The sequence below is a fragment of the Corvus hawaiiensis genome, chromosome 31 (assembly GCF_020740725.1).
Source record: "Corvus hawaiiensis isolate bCorHaw1 chromosome 31, bCorHaw1.pri.cur, whole genome shotgun sequence".
In the NCBI taxonomy this organism is placed as follows: domain Eukaryota; kingdom Metazoa; phylum Chordata; class Aves; order Passeriformes; family Corvidae; genus Corvus; species Corvus hawaiiensis.
This window is the reverse complement of record NC_063243.1, coordinates 657,420-678,989: the sequence shown is the minus strand read 5'-3', so window position 1 is coordinate 678,989 and position 21,570 is coordinate 657,420. Positions and strand designations below refer to the sequence as shown.

General features: G+C 52.4%; 1 pseudogene; it reads right to left on the bottom strand.

Annotated features, from left to right (window-relative positions):
* Positions 1 to 279: 279 nt before the first annotated feature.
* The window catches only part of LOC125318704, a 69,793-nt pseudogene continuing 48,502 nt past the window's right edge, over positions 280 to 21,570 (bottom strand).

Below are 21,570 nucleotides of genomic sequence, written 5' to 3'. Positions count from 1 at the left end.
AGAATGTGGATACAAAAATGCTGCTAGCAAGAATTTTCTTGCTATTTTCTAAGTCCGTGAGAGACTTTTCTCTCTCACAGAAGATAGCAGCAGAGTTCTATAAACAATGAAACACAGGCAACCTTGAGAAGCCTTGTCTATAGTATAGTAGAAAAATATCTTGACAATGGATGTTTTAGGATTTTAGCCAATCACACCAAGGGGTGGCTGATCCTTTCTCCAGTTAGACTATGAAGAAAAAAGGCTATAACAGAGTTTGTAAAATAATTCAATCAATCAATCTTGCTGCATATTTATGCCTGCTGGCTCTTCTCTCCTCCTCCCTACGGCTGCAGGACACGGTAATATTTTACGGCATTTAATAAGAGAAGAGAATTCATAAGTGTCTGAAGTACAGGGTTCTGGAAGAGCTTTTCAGTCAGCAGCACCTTGAGTTTTAAGATGGAGTTGGAGCAGTGCCCGAAGCTCTTCCCACACTCGGGGCACTCGCAGGGATTCCCTTACTGGTGCCTCTGCTGGTGTTTCCTCAAGGACGAGCTCCAGGAGAAGCTCTTCCCACACTCGGGACACTCTAAGGCCTCTCCCTGGTGTGGATGCGCTGGTGGCTGGTGAGTTGGGAGCTCCACTTGAAGCTCTTCCCGCAGTCTGTGCAGCGGAAGGGCCTCTCCCCTGTGTGTGTTTGCTGATGTACAGTGAGATAGGAGATCCACTGAAACATCTTCCCACACTCAGGACACTCAAAGAGCCCTCCCCTGGCGTGCATCTCCTGGTGGCAGGTCAGGCTGGAGCTCTGGCAGAAGCTCTTCCCACACTGCAAGCACTTGTAGGGCCGTTCCCCAGTGTGGATCCTCTGGTGGCAGGTCAGGCTGGAGCTCTGGCAGAAGCTCTTCCCACATTCCGAGCACTTGTAGGGCCGTTCCCCAGTGTGGATCCTATAGTGGCAGGTCAGGCTGGAGCTGTGGCTGAAGCTCTTCCCACATTCCAAGCACTTGTAGGGCCATCCCCCTGTGTGTATCTGGTGGTGGATGAAGAGGTGGGAAGTGTGGCTGAAGCTCTTCCCACATTCCAAGCACTTGTAGGGCTTCTCCCCAGTGTGAAGCTGCTCATGGACCACCAGGTTGGGCCTCTGGATGAAGCAGAGGGGGGGCCTTTTCTCCTCAGAGCACCCTGGGCTGGCTTTGGAGCCCCTCCTTGTGGGGGATCCCTCTGGCTTTTCCTCTCTGTGTGATTCCTGTGCCATTGAGCCACTCAAAGCAGCCTCTTCCATGAGGTTCTGCCACAGGGGTTTGTCCTCCCTGGTCTCCATCTGCAACTCAGTGCCTGGGGGAGCAAGCACAAGGAGAGGAAGGGACAAGAAGAGGAAGGAACAAGGAAGGAGGAAGGAAAGAACAAGGAGAGGAAGAAGGGTAGAGAAGGAAGAAGGAGAGGAAGGGACAAGAAGAAAAAAGGGAGAATGAAGATGAAGGAACAAGGAAAAGGAAGGAAAAAGAAGAAAAAGAAACAAGAAGTAGAAGGAACAAGTAGAAAGAGGGGAAGGAAGGAAGCAAGGAAGGAAGCAAGGAAGGAAAAGGAACAAAGAGAAGAAAGACAAGGAGAGGATGGGATTTGCCTCCGTGCCACAGGGAAGGGGAAGGAGATCCCCCCAGTCCGTCCCCGGCAGGACGGCGTCGGCAGCGGGGTTGTCCTGCAGCCGGGGGCGATGCTGGGCTGGGAGATGGAGCAGGAGAGAAGGGAAAGGGGCACTGACTTCCTCCTCACCTGCCTGGGGCTCCCGGGGCATCTTCCTCACTGCCTCCTCCTCCTCCATTCGGCCAAGGCTTGGGAATGAGAAGTCCTGTTTTGAGGGGAAAACCAAGGGGTGAGTGCATTGGCTTGGGGGTTTCTCCCACCCAAGTCCATCTCTAGAAGTCACCAGATACCTTGTGTGAGAATTTAAAGAGTTTAATATAAAGACAATAAGAGACACATAAAATAAAGCAAAGGGGTAACAGCCGGGTGCCTTGGCGCTCTGCCAAGAGCACACCTGATGCTCGAGGTGAGTCCCTTTTATATCATTTTTATTGTCCGTTCTCTATTAATATTAAAACTTTTCTCGGGGCTGTTCTGCATGGCCACTCCTTGGTTCCGCCTTTTTAGAGCATGCGTAGTCTTCTGCCTTGCGGTTTTATTTCTTTTGATTCTTGGGGTTGGGCCCGCTAAGTAAGAGTCGATGGTAGGGTGGATCTCTTAATTCTCCAGACAGTCAGGGCTGATTGCAGCTTTGGGCCTCTTTGCCCCCCAGCCAGAGCGGTGATAGCGGCTCTCGGACTCTCCTGGCAGAGCAGCCTTTGGGCCCTTTTGTTCTCTGGACAAAGTGTTGCTTAGCAGCTCCTTGGGCCTCATCCTGTGTTCACTTGGAGGTTCTCTTACTTGCTCACACTTGCTAACATTCTTGCTAAAAAGAGAGAAAACTACATCTACACAGCAAAAAAGCATTTCTAACATTATATAATATCTACTTTTATACTTTGCGAGAAGCCAATATTATATGTTTATAACACTTGTGTCCATGAAAACCTCCAAAACATCAAGACTCAGAGGAAAATATCCCTCACTGAGGTTCCCCCTCTCTGGTCTCTCCACTATGGGGTTCTGGGGGTCCCCCTTGTCCTGGATGCTGCGGGCCCTGCATATATTGAAGGTCCCTTCTCTGCAGGGTCTCTGCCCGCTCCAGACTTCCAGGGAATCCCAGGGGTGCCCCCTCTTTGGTCTCCCCACTCTGGGGTTCAGGGAGTCCCCCTTCTCTGGGGCTGCACTAAGGGATGCCGAGGGTTTTGGGGTCCCAGGGGTCCCTCCTCCCCTGGCTCTCTGCTTCGGGGTGCCGGGGGTCCCCCCTCTCTGGGGTCCCCTCTTTGGTGTCCCAGGGGTTCCCCCTCTCCAGGCTCATCCCTTCTCGGGGTTCCCCCTTCTCCAAGCTCACCCCACTCCCGGCTGCCGGGGTCCCCCCTCTCCAGGCCCCCATTTCAGGGTCCGGGACTCCCGGGGCTCCCCGCTTTTCTCTCTCCCCCCTCTCAAGGCTCCTCCCCTCCTCCCCCGCCGGTACCGGGCGATCGCCACGTGGCTCCCGGGACCCCGCACCCGCCACCCACCGCCGGGGCTCTGCCGGCAGCCGCCACCGCGACATCCCCAAAAAACACCTCCCGGGGACCCCGAAGTATCCACCCAAAGGGCATTTCGGGTCAGCTTTGGAGTCCTGCAAGATCCAAACATCGCTCCACCCGCCCCGTCCCGAAGAAAAGAATCAGGGAGCCCCAAGGTACTTCGGCTGAACTCCAAATATCCCTCCCCCCTTCAAAAGAAACCCTCCCCGGACCACCCACGATACCTGGAGCGAGGTCCCCCTTCCCGGTCACCTGCGGCATGCGGGGGCAGCGATGCTCCCGGCGCGAAGGGGCTGCAGATCCAGAGAGCGCTGGACGCACGCGGCGCCTCCTCTCGCTGCTCCCCTTCCTGCTCCCGCTCCTCCTCTGCCCCTCCTCTTCCTCCCGCTCCTCCTCCTCCTCCTCCTCCGTCCCCCCGGCTGCTGGCGAGGAGCTCTCGGGTGAGCGGGGCGGGGACGGGACACGGTGGGAAAGGGGTGGGTCCCCCCCAAACCGAGCTGGGGGGAGCTGGGGTTCGGGGGACGGTGGGAAAGGGGCGGGAGAGGGCGGATGAGGGGAGGTGGGACAGCGGGAAGGGGGTTCCCAGTGAGGGTCTCCCAGTGAACCCCAGGACCCCCAAATGCCGTCCCTGTCCTCCCAGCCCCTCCCGGCGCTGTGGGGGCCGGGCCGTGCCCCAGTGCCGGCTCCAGGGAGCCCGAGCGAGCCGCCTGCCCGGCATCGAAGCTCTGGGCGCGGAGCCGAACGGGCGCCGTGCAGGGAGTGTCTCTGCGCTGCGGGCTCTGTGCCTGAGCGCTGCCCCGCGCCGAGCCCCAGAGGCGCGGCTGCTCCGCTTCCTGCGCCGCTGCTCCCTGCGCAGGGGAGGCCGCGGAGCGCCGCGAGAGGGAGCGGCTGATGGAAGGGCTGCAAAGGCTGAGAAGGCTTTGGAGCGACTGGGGAGGCTGTGGGGGTGCTGAGGCTCTGGCGGGGCTGAGGGCACGCTGGAAGCGACTCAGTGTTGCCTTTGCTTCCTAGATCTCCGTCTGCTCGACGTTTCCAGTGAATGATTAAAAAGCCGGTATTCACGGACAGAAACTCTCTAACTAATTAAAGTTAGAAAGTGGTGTGTTGATTACGCCGGCGGGCGGCACGGGAGTCGCCTCCTAGGGACGTGCCAGCCACTTACCCGGTTATTTGCCCTCTATTGATTTCACAAAGTGTTAGATATTAATCCTATACATATCTCCAGCACCTCCCATTCCCCGCTTCCTATTAAAATGCGGTTATTAGTCCTTTGCGCGTGCGCAATTCTTTTCTTGATTTGGGTCGGTGGTCTTGATTTGAGTCAGTGGTCTTGAAAGATGAAGTCGGGGATCTCTTCATCACCATGAACTTTCTACCTTCTATTGTGGGCAAGCCTCGGGAAGCCTTCTGGAGACGGTCCGTACCTCCTGCCTGTATTTGATCATGCAATCTAAGTGCTGGCTATAATTCTGCTTCTTTTGTCCTTATGGCAGTTCATTTACTATAAGCAAAGTTTCAGACAGGTGCATAATGGTGAATAGCACTGAACTTCTTGGCTAAATTTCTAACTCTTCGTTGACTTGTCTTTTGGTTCAATCAGTACAAATTGCTTCTAACTCCCAGCTAAAGTTTAACTTCATAATCGTGACTCACTGTTGCTGTTGCTTTTGTCTTCGTTATGATTTTATCTTTTGCATGAAATGCTTGTGCAGTGCCCCCGCTGTCCCTTGTGTCCCCTGGGCACCGACAGCCCCGGGCCTTGCCCTGCTCCCCCTCCCACGTTCCATCCCGGCTGGCGGAGCCTTGGAGCTGCCGTGGGGCCGTGGGGCTGCGCCGGGGGCTGCGGCCCGAGCCGGGGCCCCTTCCCAGTGCTCCCAGTCTGCCCATCCAGCCTGGAGCAGCCAGCGAGGGCTTCAGCTGGGGCGGCAGAGAGGCGCTGCTGGGGGGTCCCACCTCCGCTTGGCTTGGGCTGTTCTTCCCAAGCTGGGCAAAAACGACTTTGGGAGTTTTCTGCCACAAATCTCTCCCCTCGTGCACTCAGCCAAAGGGGTTTGGGGCGGTTTTCCCTTTTTGGGGGAAAACAAAGCGAGGCACTGATGCTCCCTCGGGCCGGGAGCAGCGGAGAGCTTTGTTTCTCTTCTCAGCTGAATCGCGGCTCGGGGGGATGCATGTGCCCCTTAATGTGCACCCCCACTTTGTATAATATCCGATATTCATGGTTCTGTGAAGTCTTCGTTTTTCTGGAAGTTCAGGAATTTAGCAGGAGCTTGGCTGAGCAGCAGTTCGTGTCAATTAGTAACATTTTCTGAAATATATGGTTTCTTCCATTACTTCCTTATCTCCAAGTCCCTGGCCCTATCTCCAATGGGATTCACAGCATCTATTTGTAAAGACACGTTCATTTTTTTCCTTTTAATCCTCCTCTTCTTCTTTTCTGAGTACTTCTCTTTGCAAACTTTAAAAATGCCTTAATCTGTTCTTCCTGAGCCTTCTTTGGTTTTGGGATTATTCTCAGTGACCTCATTCTGTGTCCTTTTGTAGCCGTTTCTGGGTCAGGAGGCCTGGCTGCCACCTGCATGCCCTTGATCCCCTGCTGAATGAGCTGCACTGAGCAAGGTGTGGTGCATGGTAAAAAGATGAGAGTTGCTGCAGCACCTGAGAGGAGAAACAGCATTGGTTTAACCCATGGTCTGCCAGGGAACCACGAAAACGTGTCCCATTCCCATCCTTTCCACATTTGGACTGGTACATGAGCTGCTTTCTTATTTCCTTTGTTCTCTGTTTCACCACTTTTCCTTGGCCATCTCTTTGCCAAGAGCTGTTTGAGTCATTTAATTTTCTACAACCTCCTGGTCCTTCTGCTGAAAGAGAATCTGATGCCATCTCAGGGTGAAATGTGGCGTTGCTCATGGGAGTGGATTGGTGGGTGAGAAGGTCAGGAGCTGGAGCTGTGTGCTTGGTTATGATTTGGAGGACAGCTTGTAATCTAATGATGCATTGAAATGATCAGTGGGTTCTCTGGCACCTGGTATGAATTTGTTTGGGTTCCCAGGGGCTGCTCCATGGTGTTGTAGGATTTGTTCTGGTGGCCGTTCATCTTTTCCCCATTTTTGGGCGTTCTCTCCAGCCAGGGATGCATCAACTGACCGCTCTTCTCTGATTAAATCATCACATCCTTGGCTTCCCAAGTGATTTCGCTGAACTTGTGGCAGCAAAAGCAGCCCAGTGGTCAAACCCACCCTGTATAACACAGAGAGTGCCAGCAGATGTTGGAGTGGGGAGAGGGATGATTCCCCCCCGCTTTTGTGAGTGAAGTTCTCCCAACATTCTCCGTTTGCTGTTTTCCTTTTCAGCTTCAGGGATTTCTGTTGCAGAGTCAGAGATGCTCAGTGTGGGCTCTGCCTTTAGCGATGCAAATTCCGTCAGTGCAGGGAGGCAGAGCTTGGGGTGAGGGGCAGAGGGAATCAGCCCAATTCCTGTGGCAGGCAAGGAGAGCCTGGGACATTGTGCACACTTCCCGCAGCAGAGTTAATTTGCATTTCTAAAGCTCCTCTGCTGGCTGCCTGGAAGGAAGCTTCTCCTCCAGGGCAGCCATCAGGTGACTCACAAGTGGCCCCCAACAAGCAGCTTTCTTTTTTTTTTTTTAATGTTTTTTTTAACTGTTTATGAGTTAAAGAGTCTCCTTTAAAGCTCTTCCAGTTTTGCAAAATGCAACCTAAAGGTGAACATTGAATAACCCGTTCCAAAATTCTGCCATCACTAACAGACACCCACATGCATACACAAAAAACACCCCAAAGCAATAAAGATTTTTGCTGCTTCTTGTCCTAAGACTAAAAATTGACTCTCACACCCTGGCCCAGACCCATCTGACAATATCAAAGTAGGATTATTAAGAAAAAGCCTTCTAATGATGTAATCTTGTTACCAAAAGTGTGAGAAGAACAAAAACTCCCCAACAACCGTTTTAGTGTTAGAGGATTAAGGCTGAAGAAAAAGAATACAAAAGCTAAATTTTTAGCAATATAATATTGAACATTTATTAGTAGAACAAAGGCAAATCACAGCCTGGGGCGCTTGGCAATATTGCCAGAGGCGCCCTCCATTCATTTTACTGTGGACTGAAGTACTCTCCTGAACTGTTACATATTCATTAACCCAGAAAGGAATTTACACTTCACTCCCCTTTCCCCCTCTCCGGTTTCTGCCCCTTCCCCCAGCAGGACACCGCCTCAGTCCTCTGGATCGCTTCAGAACTGCAGACAGGCCCCCTCTCTCCGGTGCCTCCGCAGTCTCCAGCCTCACTGGCAGCTGCCAGTTCCCTTGGGCGGTGTGAGTTCTGATGAGGTAACAATCTTCCTGGGATGCATGCGGTTTATCTTCTTTGTTTCTCTAAGATGTCTTGGTTCCTGGCTCTGTAGTTGCTCAGCTCAAAAGACATTTATTACCCTGTGTTTATTAATACATTTCTTAACATATTAGAACTATTTTGAAGTTACAATTTACCTTAATCTCGTTTCTATTTAACTACATTTTACCTTAACACTATTTCTACACAATCCATCATCACTTCTAAATGTTTGAATCATATATGTGAAAGACAACATTTATCATTCACTCATTTATCACACCAGGGTAAGGAATTGCAGACATGGATTCCAGGGGAGATAATTGAATATCTGCCCTGGGTCTGGCTCTTCTTCTTGCCAAAGCCAATGGCAGCAGCCGTACCCGTGGCATCTTGGTTTCTCTCAGCAGCTTCAGAAGGTGTTTCTTTATTTCCCCATTCATTCTTTCCACCCGACCCGAATGCTGGGGGTGCTGGGGCGTTTGGAGGTGCCACTGTGTTCCTAAAGCAGCCAGAACGGCCTGAAGGATCTTTCCTGTAAAATGAGTTCCCCTGTCTGTGTCTGTTGCTTCCACAATCCATATCTTGGAATTGTTTGTTCCAAACATGCCTTAAGAACTGATGCAGGGATTGCTGAAGCATTTGGAAATGCTTCTGCCCCGCTGTGAGCTGCCATGCTGTTAGCAGAAGATATTGAAGCCTTCCTGCTCAGGGCATTTCAGTGCCAGGCTCTTCCAAGCACCCCCAGCTCGGCCCTTTGAGCTGAGCATGCGGGCGCTGAGCTGCGCTTTGTCTCATTCCCTTTCCTTCAGAGCAGCGTGTCTTGTCACTCTTTTCCCTTCTGCTGCCCTTGCAGAGCCATCCCTAAACACCTTTTCTCCCTCAGGCCAGGGAATGTCTGGTAAATCTCTGCTAGCCCGGGTCTGGAGCTCTGTCACTTGGCTGCAGCCATGGGTTTCTTGCCAGCCCCGTGTCCAGGGCCGTTCAAACAGGAGGCTGGGTTCAACCCTTGCCCTGTGCTCAACTCTGAATCCTCCTGTTCCATCCAACAAGTTTCATTCTGTAAGAACCGAGCGCTGCTCATCCATTTAGAGGCTCCTTTGGTTAACAAAGCTTTAACTTGATGCCAGGCTTGAACAATCAGAGATTCTGCTGCTGTCAGTTTTCAGGCCTCAGTTCCCATTAAAGCCGGGGCTGCACAATTCTGCAGACAATGAGGCCACTCTCTGGCCACTGGGTTAAACATTTGAGCCCAGGAATTCCTTTGGCATGGCCCTGATGAACATCCCCATGCAATTCAAAATGTTTTTCCCTGTCTGGGAGGGCCAGGACAGGAGGCTCAGTTAATCTGCTTTTGAAGCCTTGAAACTTGTGCTTTCCTTCTGGTGTCCATGGTGGGGTTTCTTGGCTGGCAGGAGAGGAGTGTTGTAGGGAGAGATGCCTGGCTCCAGAAGCGCTGCCTTTAGCAGGGCCTCAGTAAGAGGCTGTAACCCCTTCCTTGCCTCCCTTGGAACAGGGTATTGCTTTTAGACACCACTTGTCCTGGATGCTTCAGAGGAATTTGGAGAGGCTCCATATCTGATTTTCCCTATTTCCCTAGGGCTGCCCACACTTCTGGGTTCCCTTCAGCAGAGGCCTTGGCAGACATTTGACACCAAGGTACAGCAGCATTAGCCTCTGTATCTCCTTTGACAATACGAATTTGCATTCCCACTTCAGCCCCCAAATCCCTTCCCAGTAAATTACAATCACAAATAGGAACAAACAGAAATTGATGGGTTTCAAACCCATCTCCCACATCTACTAATAGTGGTTGAATAAAACACCCCTGCTTATCTTTCCCACTTATTGCCTGAATAATCAAGGATCTTCTTGACAATTTCCCCCCTTAGGTCTCAGATTCGGAGTGGATCGAGAGGCCCCTGTGTCCATCAGGAGCGGCCTCGTCTCGATCCAGAGGCGCCCTGAATGTTCTCAAGGGCTCTGGTGCGGTGGGTCCCTGGTGTGCTGGGAGCTCTGAGAGCCCTGACAATCCATGTCCATCAGGGGTGGACTTGCTGGTGCTGAGGGTGCTGCTGTCTGTGCTTGCAGTGTCCTTGTGGCCTGCAGCTGGAGCCCTGATTCCTTGGCAGGGGCTGTTTGGGTGGGCTCTGCCGTGCCGAGGAGGGCAATGCCTGTGCCAGGTGCTTGTGGCCGCCGCCGTCCCCTGGGTGCTGGGGCCCCCTTGGGCCCTGCGGTTCATCCCTGGGGGGCTGTAGAAACTCTGCCATGGCCTTTGCCTTCACCTTGGCCTTTTGCTCATCCCTTCTTGCATTCCTCTGCTGAGCCTTTCTGTTGCTGCCTGTTTTGAGCTTCCCATCCCCCCTCCCAAAGACATGTGCTCCGAGTTCTTTTGTTCCAAGCGCGGGCAAAGCCAAATGTAACTCAGACTCTTCAGCAGTGTCTGATTGGCCGCTCACCCCGGGTCCGCCCCCAGTCATCCCCTTGCCCCTTCTCCGAATAAAAAGATGGTCGAGGGGAGGCAAAGGCCCTCTCTCAGCTCAGCTACCTTCCTGTAAACATCTCTGGTCGTCTGTCTCATTTGAAGGCTTCTAACTGCAGGGAATTGAGCGAGCAGGGAGCTATATTTCTCCCTCTTTGCTTCTGCTGATGGTATTTGCTCTGCAGCTGATTCAGGTACCGATTTTAGAGCTACTAAAGTGCTAGATCGCCCGTGCTACCTCTCAAGGCTGCTCGAGGCTTTCTAAGGCATTGAAATACAAGCGCTAGCCGGTATAAAGCTGAAAAGATACCTTCTACATTTGGCGCCCAGCGTGCTATCTCTGAACTCCGGTTCTGAGAGACTTTCAGGGTGTCCCGGCAGCTGTGTGTCTGCTGGAGTTAGCTCTGCACGTCCTGCTGTGCCAGCTCTGTGTGGCGAGGTGTTACTTTTTGTGTAACATCGAGCCCAGAGCCTCAGCCTGTACCCTCCCCCACGCCACGTGGCGAGGGAACGGCTGGAAAGCAGAAGACCCTTCTCGCGTTTTTTTTTTCTCCGGACCTGCTTTCCTGTGATAAATCCAGAATTCTGGTGAGTATTTCCCTGCTGGTTTAGGGGCTCCTGTCTTAAGCTGGTGCTGGTGTAAACTTTCTCTTTTTTTTTCCTCCTTTTTCGTGAGTAAGGGGTTGAGGTTTCGTGTGCATTCATAATGGGATCTGAAGTTTCTGCACACCATAGAGAAATATACCACCAAGTTCAAAGTTACCTTTCTTTAACTGGGCATAAATACCCTAAAAATCTAGTTCAATCTTTTGTACAATGGCTTTTTCAGTACTTTCCTAATCTGACCTCCGAAGACATAAGATCTGCTGAATTTTGGGATAAGGTGGGGAGAAAACTCTCCTCTCTGAGGCGTGCAGGAGATGAAACAGTTTCAAAATTCTTTCCTCTCCTGTTACTAAGTTATGCTTTGCCGGAGAAGAAGGCAGTACATGAAAAGCCACTGCAAAACCCCCCTGTTAATTCCCTTATACCCTCTTCCAACCCCTGTGTCCCGGACCCCTCTTCCCCTACGCTGGAAAACACAGCTAGAGCAGACTGCTTCTCAGCACAGGAGAGCTATCGTCCTCCTGGCTCACCCGTGTTTCCTCAGCACCCTGCCTTGGATGGGAATCCGGAGCCCATCCCAGGACCTTCCCAACCCCTCTTCTCCACTCCCTTTTCCCCAGTTTCTAGCCCTCATGTTTCAAGCGCGCGTAAAAACCCCTTCTCCCCTGATCTCTTTGTTCCCAGGGTCAGCCATTGCCACGTGCTCGCAGCCCGGGAAAAAACCCCTCCCCCCAACCGCTTTTCTCCCAGTTTGTTTGTCTCCAGTAATGGCGGACGCAATGGTCCTTCCTCTCCAAACTACACCTCCCACAATCCCTTTCTCCCCCATCCCACAAATCCCTTCTTGTCCCCATCCCCTCCCACTCCTGCGTCACACCCTGACCCCGCCTCCGACCCCGCCCCCATAGCGTCGTGTTTCACCCCTCCCTCTGTTCCCGCCCATGGCTCAAGTGCCGCCCCTGCCTCCCACAACCCCGCCCCCGACCCCTCCCCTCCTCCGGCCGTGTCCCCGCCTCCACTCCCCGCCCCTGCCCCTCCACTCCCCGCCCCTGCCCCTCCACTCCTCGCCCCTGCCTCCCATTGTCCCGCCCCAGGTTCCCACAGTCCTGTGACTGCCCCTCTGAATCCGAGAACCCATGGCTACCAGGAAGTAACTCCAACTGCTTCTACTACATTCTCTTGTACTAGCAATGGAGCTAACCCTGACTGGAAACCCCTTTCTTATTCTGATATTAAGGATTTGTGCAAGGCAATTAAGGAGTTTGGAATGCATGGTAATTATTTTAAGAGCCTTTTAAGTGCTACTTTTGCAACTCACTTACTTGTACCTCATGATTTACTTACATTAATGCAAACTCTTCTCACACCTGGTGATTTTATGGTGTGGAAAAAGCAATGGAAAATAATTTTATCTGATTTATTGAAAATTTTGTGGCAAACTCCAGATAATTACCTGGATTTTGAAAACAATTATATCACATTAGACCTTTTATCTGGTGACAATAATATGGCAAATCCTCAAAAACAAGCAATGCTTATCCCTCGTCCAGTTCTTACTGAAATCACACGTGCTGCTGAAAAGGCCTTAACATTATTACCATCTCAAACTCCTAATTCTCATTATACCACCATTAAGCAATTGCCAAATGAAAATATTATTCACTTTTATAACCGTTTGTACGAAGCTGTCTCTTCCCAGGTCCCTAATCCTGACCTCCAACAAGCGCTCCTACTCGAACTTCTCCAAGTTAATACGAATGATGCTTGCAAACAAGTCATTCTCACTCTCCCGCTGTATCCTCCTCCTACTGTTGAATCCATCCTCGAAGTCTGTACGAAGAAGGTGCAGCTGAACACAGCTGCTCCCTTTTTGAAAAAAGTGGGGATGGTTGGGGAGGTTGTGGAGAATGTTACAGGTACAGGAGAAACTCAATCGCGCGGTAACTTTGTATGCTATCGTTGTCAGAAAAAGGGACATGTAGCTCGCAATTGCAGAGCAATTATAACTGCTGATAAAAACTCTCCAAAGACTGTTTCCCCAGGTCAACAGCAGGGAAACTAGCGACTCAACGCGTCCTAACAGCTCCGCGTTCAGACATAAATAGGGCTGCAGACAAAGCAACTTGGACTTCTGGACTCAGGTTTAAGGTAACCTGTGATAAAGCACACCATTTCAACAACAACAAACAGACTGTAATACCCATTTCATTCCAGAATGTGGACCACATGCCAGAATTTACATACCTTTTTGTTATTGGGGACACTCGGGAAACACCTGCCGGGATAGAGGTTACACCTACACTCATGAAAATGGATCAGAACGGGTGTTCTAACCTAATGGTACAATGTATATATCCACCGTACTTTATGCCTAAAGGTCAAGTCATTGCACAGGCCTTTCCACTGCCCAAATACCTGCCCACAGATGGTCATATCCCAGCCATCTGTTGGACTGAGGTTTTGGGAAATGACAAACCTGTAATAGAATGTAAGCTCCGTTACAAATCACATAAAATCAGTATCATGGGAATGTTAGACACAGGTGCTGATGTGTCTGTCATTCCATTTGATAAGTGGCCTACGCAATGGGAATTGCAATCTCAGGGCATCATACAAGGGATTGGAGGTACCCAAATTGCAAAGCAGTCCAAACACACCATCCAAATTGAAGGTCCTGAAGGACAAATAGCGACACTTCGTCCGTATGTCCTAGACACCAAATTCACCCTGTGGGGAAGGGATGCCATGTCTCAGTGGGGAACAAAAATTGATATCACCCCTAGACATCAAAATTTTCCCTTGCAGGCCACTGAAGCAGAGTGCCATCCACATAAATTAACTTGGAAAACAGATGAACCCGTGTGGGTTAACCAGTGGTCGTTAAAAAAAGAAAACTTAGAGGCACTCAAAACATTAGTGGCTGAACAATTGGCTAAAGGAAATATAGTTCCAACTAACAGCCCATGGAACACACCCGTGTTTGTAATACAAAAACCGGGAAAGAACAAATATAGGCTACTCCAAGATCTTAGAGAAGTTAATAAGGTTATTGAAGACATGGGACCCCTTCAACCAGGTATGCCATCACCTTCAATGCTCCCACAACATTGGCATTTAGCTGTTCTTGACATTAAAGATTGCTTCTTTCATATTCCACTCCACCCTGCAGATGCCCCCCGATTTGCATTTTCTGTACCATCTCTTAATCATGAAACTCCCATGGAACGTTATCATTGGCTTGTGCTTCCCCAAGGTATGAAAAATTCCCCAACTCTCTGCCAAGAGTATATTGCTAAAATTCTATCTCCCATCCGTGCCAAAGCAGAGAAAGCCATCATCCTGCATTACATGGATGATGTGCTGGTGTGTGCTCCCAATAATCAGTATCTCGAGCAGACACTTAACATGGTGGTTGAGGCCCTTGAGGCCAAGGGCTTTGAATTACAACCTGAAAAAATGCAGAGAACAAGCCCTTGGAAATACCTCGGACTCAAAATCACAGAAACCTCTATCACCCCAACACCTGTCACCATTAATAATAACCCAAAAACATTAGAGGAAGTGCAACAGATCTGTGGGACACTGAAGTATTTAAGGTCCTGGTTAGGACTCACCACAGAGGATGTAGCTCCTATTGCAAACCTAGTAAAAGGGGAAGGCGGTCCAGCATCCCCTAGATCCCTGACAGAAGAGGCAAGGCAGTCTCTCAAAAAGATACAAGAGCTCATTTCCACCAGACAAGCACACAGGTATCAGCCCTCCCTACCCTTTAAGCTTGTCATTCTAGGGAAGGTACCACGCTTTCATGGCCTCATATTTCAGTGGGACAAAGAGCAGAAGGAACCCCTCATCATAATTGAATGGGTATTCCTTCCACTCCAACCTCCTAAAACCATCACACAGCCACAAGAACTAATGGCAAAAATTATCATGAAGGGTAGAGCAAGGCTCCGCACCCTGGCAGGATGTGACTTTGCATGCATCTATTTACCTGTAACAACTGACGCATTAGATCACCTGCTCCAAAATAATATAAATTTACAATTTGCATTAGATAGTTACTCAGGCCAAATCTCAAATCATTACCCAAAACATGACATGTTTAATCTGCCATTCTCTTTCATCCCTCGAGAGATTCAAAGTAGAAAACCCCTCGATGCGATTACCGTTTTTACTGATGCCTCAGGAAAAAGTAAAAAGTCCGTGGTCACATGGAAAAATCCAAAGACACAAAAGTGGGAATCTGACATCGAGGTAATCCAGGGATCACCACAAGTAGCTGAATTAGCAGCTGTTGTTAGAGCATTTGAGAGGTTCAAAGAACCCCTTAATTTGGTCACAGACTCAGCATATGTAGCTGGAGTAACTGTTAGAGCTGAGCATGCTCTCCTAAAAGAAATCTCAAACAAGAAAATTTATGATTTACTCTCAAAATTAATTTATCTGGTTTCCCACAGAGAGCATCCCTATTTTGTCATGCATGTGAGGTCACATACAAACCTGCCAGGATTTATTGCAGAAGGTAATCGTAGAGCTGATGCTCTGGCTATGCCAGCAGACATAGTTCTATCAGCCGACTTACCAAAGCTCCCCCAAGTTTTTGAACAAGCAAAATTGAGCCATGCCATGTACCATCAAAATATTCCCGCTCTTATCCGCATGTTCCATCTGTCGCGGACACAGGCAAAAGCAATAGTGGCAACATGTCTCAACTGCCAGAAGCTACAGCTTCCATCACTGGGCATGGGGGTCAATCCCAGAGGTATTAATAGCGGTGAAGTGTGGCAAATGGACGTCACACATTTCCCTGAATTTGGGAGATTAAAATACGTTCATGTTTCTATTGATACCTTCTCTGGTGCTATGTATGCCTCTGCACATGCAGGTGAAAAGGCTAAGGACGTTGAAAAACATCTTGTCCAAGCTTTTGCTGTGCTCGGTATACCTGAGGAGATAAAAACTGATAATGGACCTGCCTACACCTCCCAGGAGTTTAAAAACTTTCGTCAGCAGTGGGGATTTCGACATGTTACAGGTATTCCTCACTCCCCAACTGGACAAGGCATTGTTGAACGTGCCCATCAAACCCTCAAGCGAATGCTGCTACAACAATCAGGGACCACCAAACTCAACTCACCTGTCCTCAGACTCAGCAAAGCACTGTTTACCATAAACTTCCTGAATGGCACCTTTGAGGATCCAAACCCTCCCATCTATCGTCATTTCCAGAACACCAGGAGACAGAAACTGCAGGAAAATCCAGAAGTCCTGATCCGGGACCCAGAGACTCAAAAAATCCAAGGACCGTACAAACTTGTGACTTGGGGACGTGGGTATGCCAGTGTATCTACCCCTCAAGGACTGAGATGGATCCCAGGGAAGTGGGTAAAACCTTATGTCACTTCCTCAAAAGTTAAGGAGGTTAAAACTGCCTCCTGGAAGAGACGCCGTAAAAAGAATCCTGATTTTGCACCTTCATGTAAACCCCCTACTGCAGATCTTTATGTTAATCCCTTAAGTTAAGTTGCACTGTTTTGCACTCAGGTTTTTTGCACTGTATTTTGTAAATCTTTGTCCTGATACTCCATACCATAGATGTCCTGACTAAACCCCTGAGTTTTGACTGGGGAACTAGTTTAAAGGCATCCTAGGTACTGTCGAGTTGTAGGGACGATAGATTACAATTATATTTTGCACTATTGTTTTGTTACTGTTCTATGCACTTTTAAGTTACTAAGAGTTACAACCCAGCTTTAAAGAAAAAAAAATAGGGAATTGTTGCTGCCTGTTTTGAGCTTCCCATCCCCCCTCCCAAAGACATGTGCTCCGAGTTCTTTTGTTCCAAGCGCGGGCAAAGCCAAATGTAACTCAGACTCTTCAGCAGTGTCTGATTGGCCGCTCACCCCGGGTCCGCCCCCAGTCATCCCCTTGCCCCTTCTCCGAATAAAAAGATGGTCGAGGGGAGGCAAAGGCCCTCTCTCAGCTCAGCTACCTTCCTGTAAACATCTCTGGTCGTCTGTCTCATTTGAAGGCTTCTAACTGCAGGGAATTGAGCGAGCAGGGAGCTATATTTCTCCCTCTTTGCTTCTGCTGATGGTATTTGCTCTGCAGCTGATTCAGGTACCGATTTTAGAGCTACTAAAGTGCTAGATCGCCCGTGCTACCTCTCAAGGCTGCTCGAGGCTTTCTAAGGCATTGAAATACAAGCGCTAGCCGGTATAAAGCTGAAAAGATACCTTCCACACCTTTCTGGCCAAGTGCTGCAGGGGCTTCTTGTGCCTCTCCTGCAGCCCCCTCAGTGCCTGTGGGTGCTCATCCTCTGACAGCTGCTGAGCTTTCTGCACAATCATTCGTTTCTCCAGTGACCCAAACAAGATCGATAAAAGAAAATCCTGATCCTTCCACATCCCGCAGCCTCCTGGGGGCCGGGGGCCAGTGCCGGCCCTGCCCGGGGGGTGTTGGGGTCAGGCAGTGCCCGGCGCTGAGCCCCGGCTGCCCCACAGCCCCGGCCCGGCCCCGCAGCTCCCCACAGGCCCCCAGCCCGTGCTGCCCTGTCCTGCTGCTCCCCCCCACAGAGAAACTCCCTGAAATCCTGACCTCCTTGTTTTCCTGTCCTGGAAAGCTGGGATACAAAGGAGGTGGAGCTGGCCCTGAGGATAAGAGGGTTTTGGCCCCTTTTGAGGATAAGATTGTGGAAGGTGCTGGGAAACATAGCAATTCTCACTATTTTTCTCTTCCTCCTCTTTTCCATCTTCCTTTTCCTTTCTTCCCACATAGATTCCTCCTGCTGCTGTTTGCCTTAACCATATTCCTGCACACTCCCTTCAACCAATCCTTTCCCAGCACACCAACACCATCCGTCCCCTGTTGCTGAGACCCCTTCTCGACTTCCCTTTTTACCCCTGCTGGGTGTCCATGTCCTTAATTAGCTCTGGGAGAATGTGCAAACTGCCTCCACATTGTCCCCTTTTGTATAGGACACGATGTCCATGGTTGTGTTGAGGCTTTGTTGTTGTTCTGGAAGTTGAGGAATTGAGCAGGAGCTTGGCTGAGCAGCAGTGTGTGTCAATCAGTGCCATTTTGTGGAGCTGATGGTTTGTGGTGTCACTTGCTTGTGTCCAAGTCGGTGTGGCTGTGTCCGAGCAGATTGAGAGCATGTGTTTGTAGGGAGGCGTTGCTGTTGTTCCTTGGCTGGGGGTGCCCGGTTTTCGGGCCATCCCCCCTGGAGCAGGGTGTCCCCCCTTGGTGCAGGCGCGGCCCTCAGGCAGCGCTCAGCCAATCAGAAGGCGCGGCGCTGGTGAGTCAGCAGTTGCCAGGCAGAGCCGCAGCGCCCGGCGCTCCCCAGCTGGAGCCCCCGTGTGGCCCGGCCTTGGCGCCCCCCGCGAGGGGAATTTGGGGAGGTGGGAGGGGGGGAGCGCCAAGGCCGGGCCGGCCCGTGCTGTGCTGGCAGAAGTGGCTGCGGCGGGGGCCGAGTGCGGGCAGGAGCGGCCGAGAGCCCAGCGCTGCCGCAGCCCGAGCTGCCGCAGCTGCATCCCTGCTGGTGCTGTGGGATGCGAGAGCTCTGGGGGGCAGAGCGAGCCAGGGGTGGGTGCTGGGCCTGGGGGGAGGAGGAGAAAGGCTGGAGGAGCAGGGCTGGAGAGCAGAATGGTGAAAGGATGGACGTGGGAGCAGCAGGTGGGATTCTGCAGGAGAAGGAGTAGTGTGAGGAAGAGGAGTGTGAGGAAGAGTAGGGACACAGGAGGAGGAGGAGGAGGAGCAAGAAGAGGAGGCACTGCAAGGTTCCAGCACTCGCTGTATCTGCAGCTTCCCAGCCCCAGGAGCGTTGCCCCCCTCATCCAGCAGGTGATCAGGGAGGGGGATCCACGATTTTCCCGTGGGTGAATCTTGGTATTTCTGAGGTTTCTTGGTCTCCATGTTGGTGCTTTGGTTTTTTTGTGGGGGCTGAATGTTTATATTTTGGAGGGGGTTTTTTCTGAATCTTGATGTTTTGGAAGTTCTGTGTCTGTGTCTTGGTATTTGTGTGACTTTTGTGCTCAATCTTGGTGTTTTGGAGGTTTTTACGGACACAAGATGCCCCGTGATGGACTTGGGGAGGAGGAACCCCCAGCCCAAGGCGCTCACCTCTTGTTTCTCCCCCCAAACCAGGATTTGTCATTCTCAAGGCGTGGCCGGATGGAGGAGGAGGAAAAGCCCCGGAGATGCCGCACGAGGAGGGGCTGCAAACGCAGCCCAGAGAGATCCAAGGAGGAAAGAGCCCCCCTGTGCCGGGAAGGCGGCCGGAGATCCAGGGGGAGCTCGGAGCTGGGGGAGAAGCCTCAGGGTGGGGAGAAGCCTCACAAGTGCTTGGAATGTGGGAAGGGCTTCAGCCAGAGCTCCAGCCTGAGGGAACACCAAAGGATCCGCACTGGGGAGAGGCCCTATGAGTGCAGGGAGTGTGGGAAGAGCTTCACGAACAGCTCTGGTCAGATCCAGCACCAGGTACTCCACACTGGGGAACGGCCCTATGAGTGCTTGGATTGTTGGAAGAGCTTTGGACAGAGCTCCACCCTGAGGGCACACCAGCGCACCCACACTGGGGAGAGGCCCTACGAGTGTTCTGAGTGTGGGAAGGGGTTTCAGAGGAGCTCCAGTCTCCTCGTACATCAGCGCATTCACACGGATGAGAGGCCCTTCCGCTGCCCCGACTGCGGGAAGGGCTTCAAACACAACTCCCACCTCATCAGGCACCGGCGCATCCACACTGGGGAGAGGCCCTACGAGTGTCCTGAGTGTGGGAAGAGCTTCTCCAGGAGCTCTACCTTTACCAAACACCAACGGAGGCACCGCTAAGGGAAGCCCTGCGAGTGCCCTGAGTGCGGGAAGAGCTTCGTGCACTGCTCCAGCTCCATCCCCCGTGGGAGGATCGGCGTTGGATGATCCCCAGTGACCCCCGTGGGGCAGAGCCCTGGTGACCCCCGTTCCGGGTGATCCGCGCTGGGTGGGGGGAAGGTGTTGGAGAGATTTCTTTGCCTTCTCCTTGTGCTGCTGGGATTTGGTTGGGAATAAATTCCCTCCCTGTGCCCAGGCTGGCTCTGTTGTGCCCGTGCCGGTGCTCGGGGCGGGATCTCTCCCGGTTCTTCTCTCAGCTCCTGGGCCTTTCCTTGTATTTCCTGTCCCTGTGCAGTAGCAGAGGGCAGGGACAGAGCGGTTTTGGTGTCTCCCGGCATCCAGGCAGGGCCAGCCCAGCCCCGGGGGTTGGGAGGGGCTTGTGGTGGTCCCCCGTTTGCGGGACATCCCCACTGGAGGAGGGCGTCCCCCCTTGCTGCAGCCCCAGCCCTCAGGCAGCGCTCAGCCAAGCAGGGAACACCCTCAGCTGGGGCCTCGTTTTTGGGCACACCTGAGCCCCTGGACATCTCCATCCCCATTTTGGGGTGCAGCTGAGCTCCTGGATACCTGGGTCCCCAGTTTTGGGACTCTATTGGGCTTGCACAGCCTGGTTTTGGTAGCGGGGTTGGTTCAGAGGTGGCTTCTGAGAGAAGGATCTGGAAGCTTCCTCCATGTCCTGCAGAGCCAATCCCTGGCGGCTCCAAAGATGGAGGTGCCGGATGCAGAGATGCCCCCACAGCCCCTGGGAAGGAGGGAGGGGTGGGGGGAGGGTGTTTTTAAGGGTCTTCTTTTCCTTCTCATTCTCTTGCTCTTATTTTTTCGGTGTCATCAATTTAATTAATATCTCTTAATTAGAGCCTGATGTGCCTGTTCTGGTGTTTGCTGATGGATCTCTCCCGGTCCTTATCCCCACCCGGGAAGCCTCGGTTCCATTTTCTCTCCCCTGTGCGGCTGCGGGGGGCAGGGACAGAGTGGCTTTGGTGGGTGCCTGGCACCGGGCAAGCGTCACCCCAGGCCATGGGCACCCCTGAGATCCCGCGTCCCTGGGGACACATTTCTGGGCACAGCTGAGCTCCCACCTGCCCAGCACCTCGAGGTTCCCCCTCCAAAAATCCCCACTGCCGGGCCCTCAGCCAATCAAAATCATGGCCAGCGCTGGCCATGGGGCGAGTGGTGGCAGCTGGGGCCGTACTGGTGGCACTGGTGGTGCTGGGAGCCCCCCGGCTGCGGGCACGAAGCTCTCAGGTGAGCGGGGGGGGCGTGACATGATGGGAAAGGGGGGGAGAAGGGGAAGAAGGGGTGATGGGACCCCTAAAATGAGTGAGAGCTGGAGGGGACCCTCAGAGGAAGAGCAGGAGGGGGCTGAAGAGTGGGGGAGAAACGGGTGGGAGGGGGTGGGAAAGTGGGGAAAAGTGGAGGATGGGACCCTAAAAGTGAGCGGGAGTGGGCTGGGGATTGGGGGATTGTGGGGGAAAGGGTGGAAAGGGTGAAAAGGGGGCAATGGGACTCCAAAACTCCTCTGGGGAGCGGCTGGAAATGGCGGGGGAGGGGATGTGAAATAGGGAGAAGGGTGGAAAAGAGGAAGTGGGAGCACGGGCAGGAGGGTCCCATGGCGGCCGTGGGGCACAGGGGGTGCGGAGCGGGGATCCGGGGTGGCTCCCGGAGCTCTGGGCGTGCTGGGGGCTGCAGGGGGGCACCCCCTGAGCTGTGTCCCGCACACACAGGGGTGTTCCAGGGGATGATGAAGTCCGAGTGTCACTTCATGAAGGGCAGCGAGCGGGTGAGGTTGGTGCAGAGGAGCATCTGACACCGGGAGCAGCAACTGCACTCGCCAGCGATGTGGGGCTGTTGGTGGGGGACACCCCGTGTGGGGAGAAACAGGCGCAGTGCTGGAACAGCCATGCAGCAAGAGTGGGGTACAAAGGGGCTCTGGCGGACAGGCTCTGCCGGCACAACCGCGAGATCGTTGCCCCGTTGCTGGCGGAGCGCAGAGGTGCAGAACGTCGGGCAGAGCGAGTCCCCTCGGGCCCTGCCCTGGGGATGAGCCTGGAGCCCCTCAGCCCCCCTGGAGCCCATCCCCGGGGCCTCTTGTCCTTCCAGGTTCCCCTGAGCTCTCCCAGTCCTTCCCA